The 17,755-nt window shown below is 39.5% G+C and overlaps 1 protein-coding gene across 1 annotated transcript in view; it reads right to left on the bottom strand.

Annotated features, from left to right (window-relative positions):
• Positions 1-17,755, bottom strand: part of Opcml (opioid binding protein/cell adhesion molecule like) — a 1,135,312-nt gene that overhangs the window by 1,017,062 nt on the left and 100,495 nt on the right. The window lies entirely within an intron of this gene.

The following is a 17,755-nucleotide window of genomic DNA, read 5'->3' as shown; positions in this document are numbered from 1 at the left end:
AATCTTGAAGAATAAAAAAAAAATAATAGCAACAATAAAAAAAAACACTGAAAACCATGGTGTTTGTTTTGTGTTGGACAACTTCACCTGAGCATGAGGCCCATGCTAGACTGTGTTTGACAACAGTACCATCCCACTAAAGATATTTCCGCCCCCCAAATTATTAATTACAAATAACTCATTGGCTATTGGTGGGACTTTGTACCCACTTCACCTTCTTCAACGCAGGGATTTTTTTTTTCTGTCTTGAACATGTTTAAGCATTATGCATGCTAACTGTTACAGTTTCTGTGTTCATAAGTTTATCAACCCTGTTTTCTCTCCTTGGCTCTCACTAGTCCCTGCCGTTTCCCAAATAGTTCTATTTTAATGTCTATATGCATATATGTACATATTTTTACAGGTATATATTTATGCATGTATGTACATGTATACATACACACATATATCTATATATTAGGTTTATGATGATAATAACACAAAACAATGTATATAAACACTGTAAATTGCTGTTCACATATACGTGCGTGTGTGTGTGTGTGTGTGTGTGTGTGTGTGTGCGCGCGCGCACGCGCGTGCGGGCGCGCATGCATATGCAGACATCTCTGAGACTTGAGGGGAAGCATGTGATAAAGGCATTCCTTCAGGGCTGAGAACTCCAAAGCATCCTACTCTCTGCATGTCATTCACTCTGGAGTTCAGTGTTACCACAAGAAGAAGTTTCTCTGATGACATTTGAGTGATACATGGGTCCATGGGTATAGCAATAAGTCACTATATGTGCTTCATTGCTAAGACACACAAATTTTACAGGGATGTGATTTAGACTATAAATCCCAGAGTGTTGCTCATTTTGTTTGTTTTTTTAATGAAAGAGGTCTTCCAAATAGCTAATTCTTTCAGACATTTATGCTGAACCAAGCTGTATTAATTTATTTAAGTGTTTTCATTGTACCATGTCACTGAACAAGAGCCATTAGTAGTAGCTAAAGTTTCATTCATTTTCTTAATCGAGCATTCAAAGCCCAAGATCTCACCCTTTCACTAATCACTGGATAACCTGCCCACTAGAGAAAGGCCCTCTGTCTTAAGTTCTACTGGACTCTTTTGCAAAGGAGTGGGAGAGCATGAATTTTCTTCTTGGCATCCATGTCAAATGCTTTTATCTTTTCTCTGAATTTTTGGTATACAGAGATCTTGGTTCCCAATTTATACAGTAAGTTCCTTTCAAAACTCGCCATGACTCAGATTCCTTCGAATACTTCCCACACCAGAAGCTCATTTCTGTCAAGTTTCTTATGCAGACTCACTTTGCTCCCACAGTCCCAGACTGTCCACATTAAACCTGCACTCAACAGGGAACTCTAAGAGCTATGCCTTCTTTATTCTGCCTAAAAATAGCTGGTATATAAACACCATGTAACAGTGACCGACAAAGCATGGAAAATGGATACTATCTCATCACCCCAAATCCTCCCCATCTTACAGGAAATCAGCACATAGGACAAGATAATGTATTTTCTGAAAAAAAACTGCAGTTGGAGAAGAGAAATAGCATGTATTGCTGTATTAGTTATTTTTATGTAGTTGTGACCAAAATACCAGACAGAACAACTTAAAACTTGTAGGATGTATTTTGCTTCAATTTTCACAGGTGTCAGTCTGCCATGGGGGGCCGGTTCAGGGTCGGACCGAGCAAGTCACATCATGTTGGCAAAGAAGAAGAGAAAGGGGGATGCAGAAAGAGTCGAGGGCCAAGACATTCCCAAAGATATGCCTCAGTGACCCACTTCTTGAATTTGAACCCCCACTTCCCACTCTCTGACATCTCTCAATAATACTATTATTTTATGAATCCACTAAGAAATTACCACCTTCATGAGACCAGAGTACTCAGGCACTACCCATCTCTGGAAACACCATCACAGACACATTATAGTGGTGTGTTTTAGTAATCCCATAAGACCTCTCCATCCATCCCAGTTATCAGAAGATTAGCTATCAGAATTACATATCTGAAATGGAAATAGTATGTCAGCAACAATATCTAGCTTAATCTTTCCAACAACTCTTGAGAAACGGGAGTCACCCTTCCGTTTTATGGATGAAACAACTAAACTATCAAGAAGTTCTGGACTTTGCAAGGAGGTAGCAAGTCACTGAGGGCAGTAACTTCAACTCCATGTCCCTGCCAGAAGGACACTAAGAAGAAGACTACACAATGTATATTCCTTAAATGTCATACTTCGTGCATAGATGATACTTAATTTGAGCAAAATCTGAGCAAGTGCTGATGGAGATCCAGAGGAAGGAATAGGTCACTCTGTTTAATAAGTCAGGAGACCTGAGCAAAATCTAAAGAGACAAATGAAACATCCTCTACTGAAAAAAATACAGTAAGAATGAGCTCAGCACACAGAGCGGCCTGAAAAAAATACAATAAGAATGAGCTCAGCACACAGAGCGGCCTGAACACAGAGAACCTGGGAAGAATGTTGTCCTTGAGTGCAAAGAGGGATTGGAATCTAAAGGATGAAGGGTCACCAAGGCAAAGCTCCTGGCTTTTAGACACAACAGGGTGCTTTGCTTTTACCTAACAGTTGTGGTGAATGGCGACCGAATGCAAAAGCTACACTTGGAGCACTTGGAGGATGTAAGAGGTTCGAGAAGGCCGATCCTGTGTAGCCATAATCTAGACTTGGCGTTGTGATCTCCTGATTTCAACATGGAGGGAAAATCCAAAAGTTATTTAAGAAGTGACAGAAAAAAATTGGAGGTTGTTGGATGAGTTTTTAAAATCGAGAAAGATGGAAATGTTAAATGACTTCTCTGTTTCTAGCATGTGTGATTGAGACAAGATTAGTCACACTTGAACATGAGAGAGTTGGCATTCTTTTTTTTCCCCCTTTGGACAGGGTTTCCCTGTAGCTTTGGAGCTTGTCCTGGAGTTGGTTTTGAAGACCAGGCTGACCTTCAACTCACACAGAAGTCTCTGCCTCCCGAGTGATGGGATTAAAGGTGTCCCAGCAGTAAGGTCTCCAAGAACAATGTTCCAGACTTGGCACAGTCACACTTACCAGAGAGAATTTAAAGTTTCAGGAAAATATATAACCTAAAGATTAAACACCGTTGTTGTTAAAATCAGATTATGTAAAGTTTGGATTAGACTAATTGCATTTTAAAAGGCAGTGAATCCTCAGCAGCCATTCCCACTTCCTAATTACCCTTCATGCTCCCTGTGTTTTGCAAGCTATTTCCTCCAGGTGGTGGAATGACCTAGGGAGACAGGGCTCTGAGCATCCCTTGCCAGTCCTACTGAGGCCTAGCAAACTGCTAGCCTGCAAGGGACATGGGTAGGGTGTTTAACCACAAGAATCAGCAAATACTGCAAACTTAGACTTAATCTTCGCTGTTACAGTTAAAAAGACAGGGAGAAAATGTTAGCAATAGAGATTAAAGGTAAGGATCCAGACATGAGCCCACCAGGAACAATATAGAAATTATGTAAATATGCGTTGACTGTTCAAAAATCACTATGTGATTCAGCAAAGAAGCTGTGCAATGTTTGCCAAACCAGAGTTCTAGCAAGCAGCCTGGCTCCCCTTGTGCCTTTGTATAAACGGTAGTCTTGACCTGTATCCATGTCAGCACTACACTTATTCATGATAGATTGGCAATGGCTTGAAGATCTTTGCAAAAATCAAGAAATTTCTCCAGAATCAATTAACTTTATTGAATTAACAAGACCATTTTGTGGTCATTATTTGTAAATAATGTACAATATATCCTGGACTTTAATCTACTCTGTGTTGCTTTAACAATGTATTTGAGGTTTATACTTAATAAAGTATCCCCCCCCACCCGTAGACCAGGGTGGCCTTGAACTCACAGAGATCAGCCTGCCTCTGCCTCCCTGAGTGCTGGGATTAAAGGCATGCACCACCACCATCCCTCTGTAAAGCAGTTTCTTTAGTTAACAGTTCTGAAGATCTAAGAGCATTGGCCAGGCACCTGCTGAGAGGCCCTTATGGCACATAAGCAAACGTGAGGTGAGATCCAGGAGAAAGAGCCATGCAAGTCCATCCTTATTAGCTCCAGTCAAGAACCTTACAAGAACCAAGGGTTCTGCATTTGTCTCGTGAGAGTAGAACCCCCACGACCTGCTCCCCTTGCATTAGGTGTCACTCACAGCATCCCATCATCTTAACTTTGCCACAATGGGTAGCAAGGCGGTTTTCCATTAACTTTGTTTTTTGAGATTATAATCTAACTACATTTCTCTCTTCCCTTTCCTCCATGCAAACCTTCCCATAAAATCCTTCCCACTCTTCTGCAAAATCAAGACCTTTAAAAATAACTAATTCCTATCACCTGCATATATGAGTATACACATGGATTCCCAAATATAACCTAGTTATTCTATATCCTGCTGCCTGTATATATGTTTTCAGTGTTGACTGACCAGTTGGCACTGGACCACCACCTCGTGTGCTCTTAACACAAACCTTGGAGGATGCATCCCTTTGAATGGGAACATCCTTTATGTTAGCCCTAATGCCTCCTTCGCTTGTTTCTATCTGCAGGTCTCCAGAACAAGAGTTGGCACTTTTTGCCGGGCGGTGGTGGCGCACGCCTTTAATCCCAGCACTCGGGAGGGAGAGGCAGGCGGATCTCTGTGAGTTCGAGACCAGCCTGGTCTACAAGAGCTAGTTCCAGGACGGGCTCCAAAACCACAGAGAAACCCTGTCTCGAAAAAAAAAAAAAAAAAAAAAGAGTTGGCACTTTTTAACTAGGGATTGCTAGTTAAAAATAATATTTGTTATGTGAGTCACATCTTGACTTTGTTTTCATTACTGTTTTTATTTCCTTGTATGTTTCTACTTCTTTAAAACTTTTATGATTGTCTTTCTGGTCTCTTTGCGATTAACAACTTCTCCTAATTTAGATACATCTGCAAATGTCATTAACATGCTATTTACTCCCTCATTAACATTGAAACATTATCATTTATCATTATCTTGGTAACGATCATGGGATTAAGGGTGTGGGAGCCCTAGGAAGTTTTGCTTCTAATCAGCAAGTTGAAAAGGATGAGTCTAGACAGGCACTGAAATGTATAACAGAGCTTGGGGACAAGGTTTACAGAGTAACGAGAATTTAGCCTCCAAGATGAAATTCAATAACCCCTAACATAGTATTATTTCAAGCCCAGGAACACAGGGAGATCTCACACCAAGATAATATTGGTGTGTCCTGGCAGCCACAACGAATTCTGTTTTTATCAGTGTCCCGTGAGCCTTCTAGAAAAACAGTAAAAAAAAAATCACAGTGGCTGCTAATTGGTGTTGAAAATAAGATCTTTGATCCAGGTAGGGTATAAGGAGAGAAGAGCTGCATGCGCTCAAATTCAACTAGATCGGAGGGTGCCCTGAGCTCTGGCTTTCATCTTGAGATCCTGCTTATTGTCTTAAGGCAAGTGCAATTTACAGCAACAGGTCACTGCTTCACAAATTCTCCCCAATGAATGTCTTATTAGGAAACCACACACGCGCGAACATGTGCTCGCACACGCACACACACACACACACACACACACACACACACACACACACACACACCAGATTAGAAATAGACATATAGATATAGACATAGATATGGATAGAGATACAGTGACAGGCTTTAGTTGCATGAGGAAGGTCAACATGCTCCAGAAAGCAGTCTGGCTGTCCAGTTTGACTTCGCACTGCAGAACCGCAGCAGAGGAGCACCTGCAGAAGGTGTTCCACCAAAGAAGGAAATCCAACCAAACAGCAGCAAGGGAAGATCAGGACATCAAAGGAAGACCAGGACATAGGCTTATCATTTGGAGAATCGTAAGAAGTAAGAAGAGACTTCATTGTGTCTGCTTTTCACTATGTTTTTAATGAAGTAAAATTGAGTTTATTTAGGAAAGATTTTAGTGTATATTTAAGCACAAGAATATAAGAGGTGGGGTGGAGCTTAAAATAAAGAACAATAGTACACACATAAGAGGAAGTGTGGGCTTCTCAAGAAGGGTTACGCACTATTAAGTCTCGATAGAGTTCAGATATATAACCAAAATTATTATTTTTACCCTTTGCTTTTTCCTCCTCAATCCTCCACAATCTATGCACACGATAGAGCTGAGACTGTTAGTTCAGCTACCGAAAGGAAAATGGGAATCATTGAATACTAAGACCCAGTCGTTCACTGTTATGTTGTTGCAGATCTAAATGAGCCTTTTATGTGTCGAACCTTGGCTTCCTTCTCATGTGTGGGAAGTGGCACCCTACCCTACAATACTACTGCTCTGGGTGTCAACTCTTTTCCAGCTGAGTCCACATGCACCCTGGGAGGAACAACCACAGGCCAGCTCTATTGCATCCTGTGTGAATTCCTGGCCCTGGAAACTGATAGAAATAACGACTTCTTTTAGCTGAAGCCCCTAACTGGAGGAGGGAGGGAGTGTGTTACACAGAAAACAAAACTAACAGTGCATTCTGTAACCAACAATGTGCAAGGGCTGCAGCAGGATTGACTAAAGAGGAATGCGGGAGATTAAATGTTTTGAATTGACTGATCAAGACATGCTCATTTATAATACAGTAGCAGTTGCACATGAAGCCAACACCCAGAACAAAAGACTTTTACAATAATCCATATGCAATTAATCACGTGACATCCTTATGCTACCTCATTTACTACCACTACTCGAGGAAGTCCCCTGCTACCTCCAAATTAAAAATTATACAAGCTATCACTTTTTTCATATATATGGGCATTGATGTTGTACCAGGCCTTGCTAGTCTGAACAAGGTGAACACCTGGAACATTTAAACAGTCCTTTGCTGCACATTTACTTAAATCTGGAAACATCTAGACATAAGAAGCTGAATAGGTAGATTGAATTTTAATGTTTTCATCGAAATTATTTGCAATTAAAATTTTATATTATATTCTTTATTTATTTATTTATTAGGCGACAAATATGCCATAGCACAGACATGGAGGTCAGAGGACAACTTAAAGGTATCAATTCTTTCTTTCCATTGTATTGGTCCCAGGGATTGGACTCAGATTAAAGGTTTGATCTTGCATACCTTTCCTTGCTGAGTAAGCTTGCTGGCCCAGGAATACCTTCAATGTCTTCATATACTTATAAATTTATGTGTGTGTGTGTGTGTATATATATATATATATATGTATATATATATATATATATATGAGAGCTCTTTATTCTGAAACATATTCTCCCATATTTTCTAGAATCAATTTCAACATTTATTTTTTCTCATGTTCACACATTTAATCTTTATGAGTTATTTTATCAGGTGAGCAGTTCTAATTTTGTATTTTTCCTTAAAAGTCCTTAAAATTAGAATTTTAATTTCATACTTTTGAGTTTTTCTTAAGTGCTCCTGTCTGAAATCAAAGCTCCAGGCATTGGTTTGTCCTAAACTTTGTACTGTTCCGTTTGTCAGTCTGTCCATCTCTCCACATCTTGTGTTCCTGGATAGACTTCTTATCTTGGCAATCTCTTGCTTCAGCCTCACAAGTGCATGGATTGCAGGCCTGAGTTGCCGCAGGTACTGTGTCTCAGTAAGCACTATTTTCTTATAAAACTAGTATGGAGAGGGAAGCACAAGAAAACTAGTATGGTTTTAACAAGTCTGTCATTGTGCTTCCCCTCACTCAGCTGAGGCCTCTAGCCAAACATACAGTTAAAAAACCTTCCAGATCCATTAAGTTCCCCGCTGAGATTTTGATTGAATTGTTTTGAACATCTAGGTAAGTTTGATATTTCAAGTCTAGGTAATATTGCCTTTTATCATGAATAAGGTATGTGCTTACAATAATTTATGGCTTCTTTACTGATACTAAACAAAGCTCAGAACACTTTTCTATAGAAACAGTAATACTGCAATACAGTTTTCTAGCTTTTTGCCATGAAAGAGCATCTGACTTTTTGTACCTCCATCAGCAGCTGCTGTTCTTGTGCCCCTCTCCACTTGCACATCTGGAATCTTCCTGCTAACTTTCCTGGATCATCTATGCAAACAGCGGCATCTTCTTTGCACCACCTTCATGTATGCTGCTCATAATTTGTGGTCTCTAACTTCTTAATCCTTTCCCCTTTACACTGAAACTCTCAATGCAATTTTGAGAATAGGTACTGATAGCCAGCTTCTTGATAGCCACTAAGCTGAAATCAAATGTTTCAAATTTTTCTGACTCTGTATCATATTTACTCTACAAATTTTGTTTGTCTGTTTTATGTACTAGATATTAATAATGGGGGATGGTGATTTTTGTGTCAACTCAGCCCCCAAACTACTCTGGTTAAATATTACTACTATGTCTTAAAATGTGTTCTTGATATTAACATTAATTTAGTAAAGCATATGATGGTAACGTTGACTTTGAGTAAATAAAGCAGACTGCCTATTGTAACATGAGAGGGCCACATCCAATCAGCTGAAGACTCACAATAAAAAGACTATCCTCCCACGACTAAGAGAGAATTCTCTAGTAGATTGCATTCAGACCCCATCAGATTGCCCTTTTCTCTAGTCTGATGGCATGTCCTGAAAATTTCCAACCTCTACCACTGCATGAGCTGATTCCATATAAGAAATCTTATTTGTTATGTTTATATGTCTATATAAGCTGTATATCAACTTCCAGATGTTCAATGTTTGCTTTCTTGGATCTGTTGCTGGCACTGAAGTATGCAGTGTTAATTTCATTCTTATTTTCTCTGTATGCTTTTAATGTTCTTCAGACTTAATGTTCTTAACTGTCATTATGATTCTGTGAACTTTTTTCTATTTTCCCCCTTACATTTCTTGAATCTTTTTTGTCTTTAGTATTTTTTATTGATTTTTAATTTCAAATATGAATCCTCGCAAGTATTTTTTCATGCATGTCCTCGAAAGAAAATGTCTCATTTTTGAGATCTTTATTTTCCATCCTTTATGTTTCTTCTCATTTTAAAACATATTCCATTACTTGGCTTCTCTTCTGCATTGAATTGTGCAGATGTTGTTACAATAAGTCAAGGGATTCCTCAATTACAGCATTCTACTTATCCCTTCTGCTTAAAAAAAATACTTCGACTATTAGACTTTTCATATTCAATATTCTTCTTGATCCTTCTTCTGTTTTCTTAGTCTTAACTCAATTACTCTTATTCCCCATGTCTTTAGCTCATCAAAGTCAGTTTTTTCAGCTATGCTATTTGAACACTGTTCTGTTAGATGAAGTCTGATAAATTTCTTTTGAAACAATCACACTTTCCAATATGCGTGAGCTCCTTTCCTCAGGGGTTTGGGTGGGAGCCAAGCCCAGTCTACTGGAAAAGGCTGGACTGACAAATCCAGTCTCAGAGGCTCTGGTGAAAGAGGAGGAGGGGCCATGAGACCATAGAAAACCATTTTACCTCGATATACACAGAGAACCTAACCTTTTGGCTTAATGAGGGAAGCCACGTTATAGGAAAACTACAATTTAAATTGTATTTCAGCATGATTTGTTTTGTCAGTCCCTGAAAACACATTTCCCCAATAAAGAGATGTGAACTGATGTACCTTTGTTGTGGGAGTCACCGCTAGATACAAAGAAGTATAGTAAGATGGAGACAAGCAGCAGTCCATAACCCTTTTTGATTTTATCCCAGAGAAGTCATGCTGGTTTATCTTTTCCATTTGGCCATGCATACCTTGTATATAAGCATCACTGCTAACCTGTCTTATCTGCCATCATTGCTAAGGGAGATTCTTGGGGGAGCTGCCTGTTGACACCCTCATCTAGAGTCTTGCTTGCACTATTAAATGGTTTGTTTTTTTTTTTGAATTTTTTTTTTATTAAGAAAGAAAAAAAAATTTTCCGCCTCCTCCCAGCCTCCCACTCCTCCCACTCTCACCCCTCCCAACCTCCCCCCTCCTAACCTGCCCCCCTCCCCCTCCCTCTCGAGTCTGAAGAGCAGTCAGGGTTCCCTGCCCTGTGGAAAGTCCGAAGTCCTCCCCCCTCCATCCTGGTCTAGGAAGGTGAACATCCAAACTGGCTAGGCCCCCACAAAGCCAGAACAAGAAGTAGGATCAAAACCCAGTGCCATTGTCCTTGGCTTCTCAGCAGCCCTCATTGTCCGCCATATTCAGAGAGTCCGGGTTTATCCCCTGCTTTTCGAGTCACAATCCAGCTGGCATTGGTGAGCTCCCAATAGATCAGCCCCACTGTCTCCGTGGGTGGTTGCACCCCTCTTGGTCCTGACTTCCTTGCTCATCTTCTCCCTCCTTCTGTTCCTCATTGGGACTTTGGGAGCTCAATGGTTTTTTAAACAATTACTATGTCACTGATAACCTCAAATAGACAAAAGCAGCCCCCAATCCCCTCATATTTCTAACCTCTTTAATACATTGATGATCTATTGATAGTAGAGACAATCTGTCTTATTACAAGATATCTTCATCTGCTCCGTGTTGTTACAACTTGCCTGATGGTGGATAACTTGAAAGTAAAGAGATTTATTTGACTTACGGAGTCAAGCAGCTGGCGAGCTTAGAAAGCATGATGTTAGCATATGGTGCGGGACACTGGCTTCCCTATAACCACAGGAAGGCCAAAGGCAGACGTATGAAAGTGAGGAAGTCAGTGGCTGGTCTCCTTTGAACTGCAACCTTTTTACTAGAAAATAATCCACTCCAACTAGACTTAAAACTTCCCTTCCTGCAAGACAGAATTAGTCAATTCAGATACCTTGGGACCTAGTGAATCACTGTTAGACTTCACCTCTTACAGGTTCCATTGCTACACAAAGGACTAGATTCTAACACTTGCAGCATTAAACCAATTACGAACCAGAGCACAAAATCAACAGGTCCTTTCTGAAGCAGAAAGCATCCTTAAGCCCGCCAACTCAGTTCCTGATTCTATGCCGCTGAAGTCTGCATCTCACAGAGGACGATCAAGATCACTGAAGTGGTCGCTGGTGGCAGACCTCTAAAAATGACAGGCCCTGGACTGGTGTTGGCCTGCTTTCACCCTTCTCTGCTGCTCTGTCCAGGGACACTCTGACCTCCCTCTTATCCTCCACAGATTTCAGACATACCTTCAGGTGTGTTCCAGAACTGAGAAATGACCTTTAGTGGCCTTTCCTGATTTTGTAAACTTCATCTCCCAGTTTGCCTTTCTTCACAGACTTGCAGACCTTGTCTTTAGTACTCAATTATCATCCCCTCGATCACTTTACTTCTCTCTTTCTGAATTTTTTTCACCTTATAATTTTGTCCTTGTTTCAGTGATTAGAATTTGAAATGAAAGCAATAGAGATCTGATATCTTTCCTCTGGATAGTCCACCCTGTTGACCACAGGGCTGTGGCTGCCGATAAGTGTAACTAGGCAATATTTCCAGGATTTCTTCCCAGATGAAGGCTGACAACTGACAATGTACTGTAGACAAATATTTGCATCTCTAGATTGCTGGACTCCTGAAAATGGAGGTCATAAAGGATTTCCAAAGTATAGAAAAGAATGATTCATGAGGAATCCTGAAGATTTTTTTCCTCCTATTTCATGGACTTCTTCACAGAAATACAAAAAGAACCCTCAAATTCAAATGAACAATGAAAGACCCTGGATAGGCCAAGCAATCTTGAGCAAAACAAGCAGTGTTAGAGGGATTAGCATCCCAGGTTTCAACTTGTATTACAGATCTAAACAGCACAAAGCCAGCACCAGACAGACATGTAGATCGATGGAACAAAATAGGAGTGTATGCAGGCACCTGATAAGTGACAGGGATGACAAAATTCCACGCTATAGGGAAAAAGCATCTTTAAGAACTGGTGCTGGGAAAACTGGGTGTCCATACATAGAAAAATAAATTTAGACTCTTATCTATCATTCTGCACAAAAATCAATCCCAAATAGATCAAGGACCTCTATGTGAAATCCCAAACACTGAAATTGCTAGAAGAAAACATGGGCTGTACCATACAAAGTGTAGGTGTAAGAAAGGACTTTCTGAATAGGGATCATTTGCCTAGAATCAAGCCAAATAAGGGACAAATTGGATCTCATAAAACTAAAAGGCTTCTGTACAGTAGAAGAAACAATTGAGTAAAGAGGGAGCCATCGACTGGGAGAGAATCTTTAACAACACTGCATTGGAAAGAGGATTAGCATCCAGAATTTACAAAGAACTCCAAATAAAAGAATCAAGAAAATAAACAGCCCAGCCTAAAAACGGCCCAAAATCCGAACAGAGAATTCTCAATAGAGGAAATAACAATAGCTAAGAAATATCTAAGGTGCTCAACATCTTTAGCAATTAGAGAAACACAAATTAAAAGTATGTCCAGAATGCATACACCCAGTTAGAACTGCTAACTACCATCCAAAACAAAAACAAAAAGCTCACTGAAAATGGTGATGGGGAAGTAGAAAGAAAAAGAGAACTCTCATTTGCCATTGGAGAGACTACAGACTGGTGTATCTACTATGGAAATTACTGTGGGAAATTCTCAAAAACCTAAGGGTAGATCTACATTGTGACTCAGTTTCACCACTCCTTGTCATATGCCCAAAGAACATAATGTCTTACTAAAGAGATAATTGCTCAGGCATGCTCATTGCCACTTCATTCATGATAACTAGGATATGGAAACAATTTATTCTTTCATAGCCTTGGCCACAGGTTAATCTGATCTAGACAATTCCTCAGTGACGGCTCCTTCTTCTAATTAATTGGGGTTGTGCCTAGTGGACAGCTGAAGCTAACTATAGCAATGACTTTATGATTCCAGAAAAATCTAGGTCAAGAGAAGGGAAAAATGACATAATTGTATTATGATCTTAAAAAAAAAACAAAAAATAATTAAACTGTATCTCCCCTTGGCTTCATGATGGTACATAGACTCCCTAAAAGAATAGATTGTTCAGTTGGGGTTGTTGCATTAAGGAATTGTGTCAAAACCCTTGCTCTTGAGTCTCCCCACTCTAAATTCTATGTCATAACTTTGGCTCAGTCGAGAGCAGATCTCACCATACACTCAAATCATGTAGATGCCTTCCCTTTGTCCTTCCATCTTGAATATATAACTCAAAGGGCACTCGTGCTCTGTTTGTAGTGACAGCAAACTTGGCTTTGTTGTCTTGTCATTTGGGGGGTTCTCAGGAAGATACAGAATCACTTGTGGGTTACCTTTGCCATGCAGAGACATGTGCAGGGCTCTGTCTCCACTGTATCATTTCGCCTTTGCCCCAAGTCTGCTAGCCAAGCACTGCTGCGGTTGAATTGCGCGTGTTCTCAGAGGTCCATGAATTAAGGGCCTGCTCCCAAGATGGCAAGAGCAGAGGTGAAGAGCCCTTTGGAATATGGCTTTAAAGGAAGTCCTTGGGTACGTTCAAAGAACTCTTTTATCTTCTTCATCCTCTCTTTACTTCCTAACTTAGAAAGTAAGACACCCCTCTCTGCAACCTCCATACCCTTTTCATTCTTGCCCACTGGTATTCCCACCTGAGGTCCAAGTGGATGAATCGACATCTTGGCCTGGAGACTCCAAAATCATGAGCCAAAATAACCTTTTTTTTTTCTGTTTAAGTCAACTTTCTAGGTATTCTATGATAATGGCACAAAGCTGATGCATACTGTCTCTAGTATTTAAATGGTCAAATATCACATCTTTTAAAACAACTTTGTGAACTTGATTTCAACATGTCGTAACTTGAAATACAACTTTCAGATCTATGGTACCCAAATGGAACTCTCCATTTAATCAGCAGGCACTCCCCCTCCCCCAGAGCCACCCACATCACATGGTACAGGAGCTCTACCTTGGGGCAGTGTGTTCTACATTGCAGCCTCATTTCTTCTTAATTTTTTATTGTGAAAAAGTTTTATGCATATAGAGAAGCGTAGAAAGAGTTAAAGCATGCATTAATATGCCCATCTCCTTGATGGAAATGTCTCCACTGCTTTTCAGTCTTTAGATAATTTAAGTTTTCATTATATTGTGGTTTACTTCTCCCATTGACATTTCTTCACAAAATAAAGACCCTTTCTAAAAAAAGAAAAAGAAAAAAATATGACTATTTTCCTTTCAAAACCTGCTGTCCCTCTGGCAGCTCCACAAACACCTGTCCCCAGCCGAGGCTTTGGACTGGAGGTTCAGCATTACACTGGATTCCTCCTATACTGTTCTTTCTCTGCATTCTAGGCTGTACCTTTCTAGCTACATATATATTCAATTGTCCACATGTATGTTGCCTCTCTAACTTATCTCTGTAACTAGCTTCGCACTCTATTCTCAACATCAGAGGTGCGGAGCTTCCTCCAGAGCCCTGATTATATCTGAATTAGCATTCTGGTACAATCCGGCCAGAGAAGAGTTCTCAAATATAGCACTGACTGAATATACCACATCTGTGTAGAGACATTTTTGTAGCGAGTTTGTTTTGATTTGTTTTTAGTTTTTTACTGGACTAAGCAGCTCCTGAAGTTATCTCCATCAGCTTTTCACAGAAATGCCCATGAAGGACAGAGGAAATAGTGCAGTCAGTACAATGGTTGCTGTGCAAATACGAGAAACCGGGTTTTGTTAACAGAACTCACATTAAAACACCACTGTAGCAACATGAACTTCCAATCCCAGCACTAAGGAGGTAAATACAAACATGTTCTGGGGGCTTGCTGGCCAGTAAGTCTAGTCAACTTGGTGAGTGCCAAGCCAATGAGAGACCCTGTCTCAAACACCCAAGGTACATGCTACCAGTAGGATAACACCTGAAGCTAACATATAGCCTCCACATGTATGAACTGACATGTGCACATGTACAGTTACACACATATGCACCTGCGCACACACACACACATCTATGAAGACACTAGACGGAAAATAAGGTAGGAACAAAAAGAACACAAAACAATTTCCTATAAGGAGACAGGTTCACAATGCTCTATTTACTGCCAGAATTTGGGAGCTGTATTTATATACTGGGAGAACTAGAGTTCTACATATTGTGGACTCGCTAAAGTGCAGTGAGTGGGAAGAAAAGGAAACAGGAAGCTACCCCGATTCCACTCGGATTCCACTCCAGGAGCCTCAGGTTGGCAGTAAATTGAATCCCACTCAAGAGAAAGTACTCTCAGCATCCACTGAGTTCAGAAAGCTATATATGCATGCAAGAAGCATACAGTAAAGGAGGAATAGAGCTCGGTGGGACACATGGCATGGGCACTATTCCCTTTAAACACATGGCTACCCTTCTATTCAGGGGCGCGGTGTCTTGTGTTCCATTTCTTTTCTTAAAGATAGTCCCTGGCTTCTTACATGCAGGATAGTAAAAGAACCTTGTGGTCAACAGATACTGGAGAATGCAATTCACTCAGGTATCTCCAAATAGAAAACAGGGTAGAAACACGAATATCTGTCAATGGGTGTCAAAACAAGAGGGAGCTGACTTGACGTGCTAGTCAGAAGAGGACATTTCTAAATGCAGAGGTAGCTTCAAAAAACATACAAGAATCAACCTATAGTGCATAACGCAATGGACAAGCTACTGTCGGGATGTAAAGCTTCCAGAGGTGTTATAGCTGGGTTCTCACACCTTTAGAAGCAAAAACATCAACAAAATTTAAGAATAAGACATTTTGATGATGGAACTAATGGATGGACTTTCAAAAATATTTCTTCACTACCGATAGAAACACAGCATAAATTCAGATACACGGACGATTATAAAACAACCTCTATTATCACAAAAAACATCAATAAACTCTCAATGTGGAAATTACCAGAATCATTTTCTCAAACTACACTAAAATGAGAGAAAAATTATAATAACTCTTTAAAAATAAACAGAAATATGATGAGAGGATAATTAAAAATCTCTTTACAAACGGAACATAAGGTCAAAGGGCAAACTAAAGGCGATGCCAGATACAAAAATGAAACTAAATATAAAACTTCTCTCAATTGTTAGGGTGCAGATCTCAAATGCTTTATAATTGAAAGAAAACATTAGCTGGTTACTTGGAAATTAATTAGAAAATGGGGAAAACAAATATAAAATAACACTAAAAAATTCAGGGCCATATAGATTTAAAAAGAGTTTTAAACGTTTGTTTTTAATGCTAGAGGAATAGTACCTACGTTCATTTCTCAGCACCTACATGGCGGCTTACAACTATCTGTAACTTCAGTTAGCAAGGCCTTTTCTGTCCACTGTAGATCCTAGAGGCACATAGATACACATAGAGATAAACACTAAGACACATTGAGTAAATGGAAAAAAATAAATCAAACCAACATGACAACTAAGGACATAGCTCAGTTGGTGTAGTGCTTGCCTTGCATGCATGAGACCCTCCCTGCATGCAATCCTAGACCTACATGAAAGGGTAATGTATCCTTATAATCCCACTCCTCAAATAGTCGCAAAAGTTCAGAAGTTCAATGTTATCCTCACCTACATAATGGATTTAAGGCCAGCTTGAGATGTGAAGAATATCTCTCAAAAATGCTGTATACTATCCACATTTTCACAGTTATAATTTAAAAATTTAGGCAAGTAATCCATTTATTGAGAAAACAACAAGAAAAATCTGCTATCACTTTGAAAGTTGAACCTGGAATAAACCTATAACCATGAATGAGAGAAATCAATAAACTATCAAAACTTTGGGGACATTGAGACCAGATAGTTAATAAATTCTGTCAAATCTGTGAAAAGCACCTACTCTTCATTAAAAATATCCACATTTGCATATGCATATACACCTACATTCATAGACATATTCATAACTGTCTTCTATTCTTAGTGTGCAACAAGACAAATTGCATCTCAATTTATTTCATAAAATGCTATAATATCGATTTCAACAATTGATGAAAGATGGAATTAAAATGAAAGCTATAGACCAGAGAGACACTTGGTAAAAATCTTCATTTAAACATTAATAAATCAGCCGGACGATGGTGGCGCACGCCTTTAATCCCAGCACTCGGGAGGCAGAGGCAGGCGGATCTCTGTGAGTTTGAGACCAGCCTGGTCTATAGAGTTAGTTCCAGGACAGGCTCCAAAGCCACAGAGAAACTCTGTCTCAAAAAAACAAAAAACAAACAAAAAAATTAATAAATCAAACTCAATAGTATATTATAAAAAATACAATTTGCTAATTTGGGAAAATTCTATTAAGCTAATTAACAAATAATGTGAACTTAATATAAAGCAGACAAATATCCCAATGAGTCTATATTTTTCTAAAAGTAGCTTTCAGTAATCATGAATTTCCAAGATGATTACTCATGATGAAAATAGCCAGTTTCAAGAGTGAACAAGGAGAAGACACATAGGTGAGCAATTATTATTGTTCTTGTCATCAGTCATGTGGAAGTTTCAGTCAGTGAAACTGTGTGTTATATGTTATAACGTAACACAAGGGACAGAACTACCAGTGTGCCACATGAGAAACAAAAGAGACTAGTGGTAGTGAATTATGATCATCAACTATTGGATTAAGAGGTACCTTTTCATCTAGTCTTGAAGCCTGGCCCTTAGGATTGTGTTCCCCACATTCAGGCTCTTCTTTCTGCCTCAGTTACCCTTCTCTGTAAACACCCTAACAGATGCAACCAAAGACTATTTCACAAATGCACTATGGTATGTCTCTGCCATAAACTCCACTATAGTAAGTTTTAAACTAAAATAAAATTCCCGTTCTTTTTTTTTTTT

The sequence above is a fragment of the Microtus ochrogaster genome, chromosome 5, assembly GCF_000317375.1.
Source record: "Microtus ochrogaster isolate Prairie Vole_2 chromosome 5, MicOch1.0, whole genome shotgun sequence".
NCBI lineage: Eukaryota > Metazoa > Chordata > Mammalia > Rodentia > Cricetidae > Microtus > Microtus ochrogaster.
Note: the sequence above shows the minus strand (reverse complement) of the source record. Positions and strands in the feature narration are given on the sequence as shown.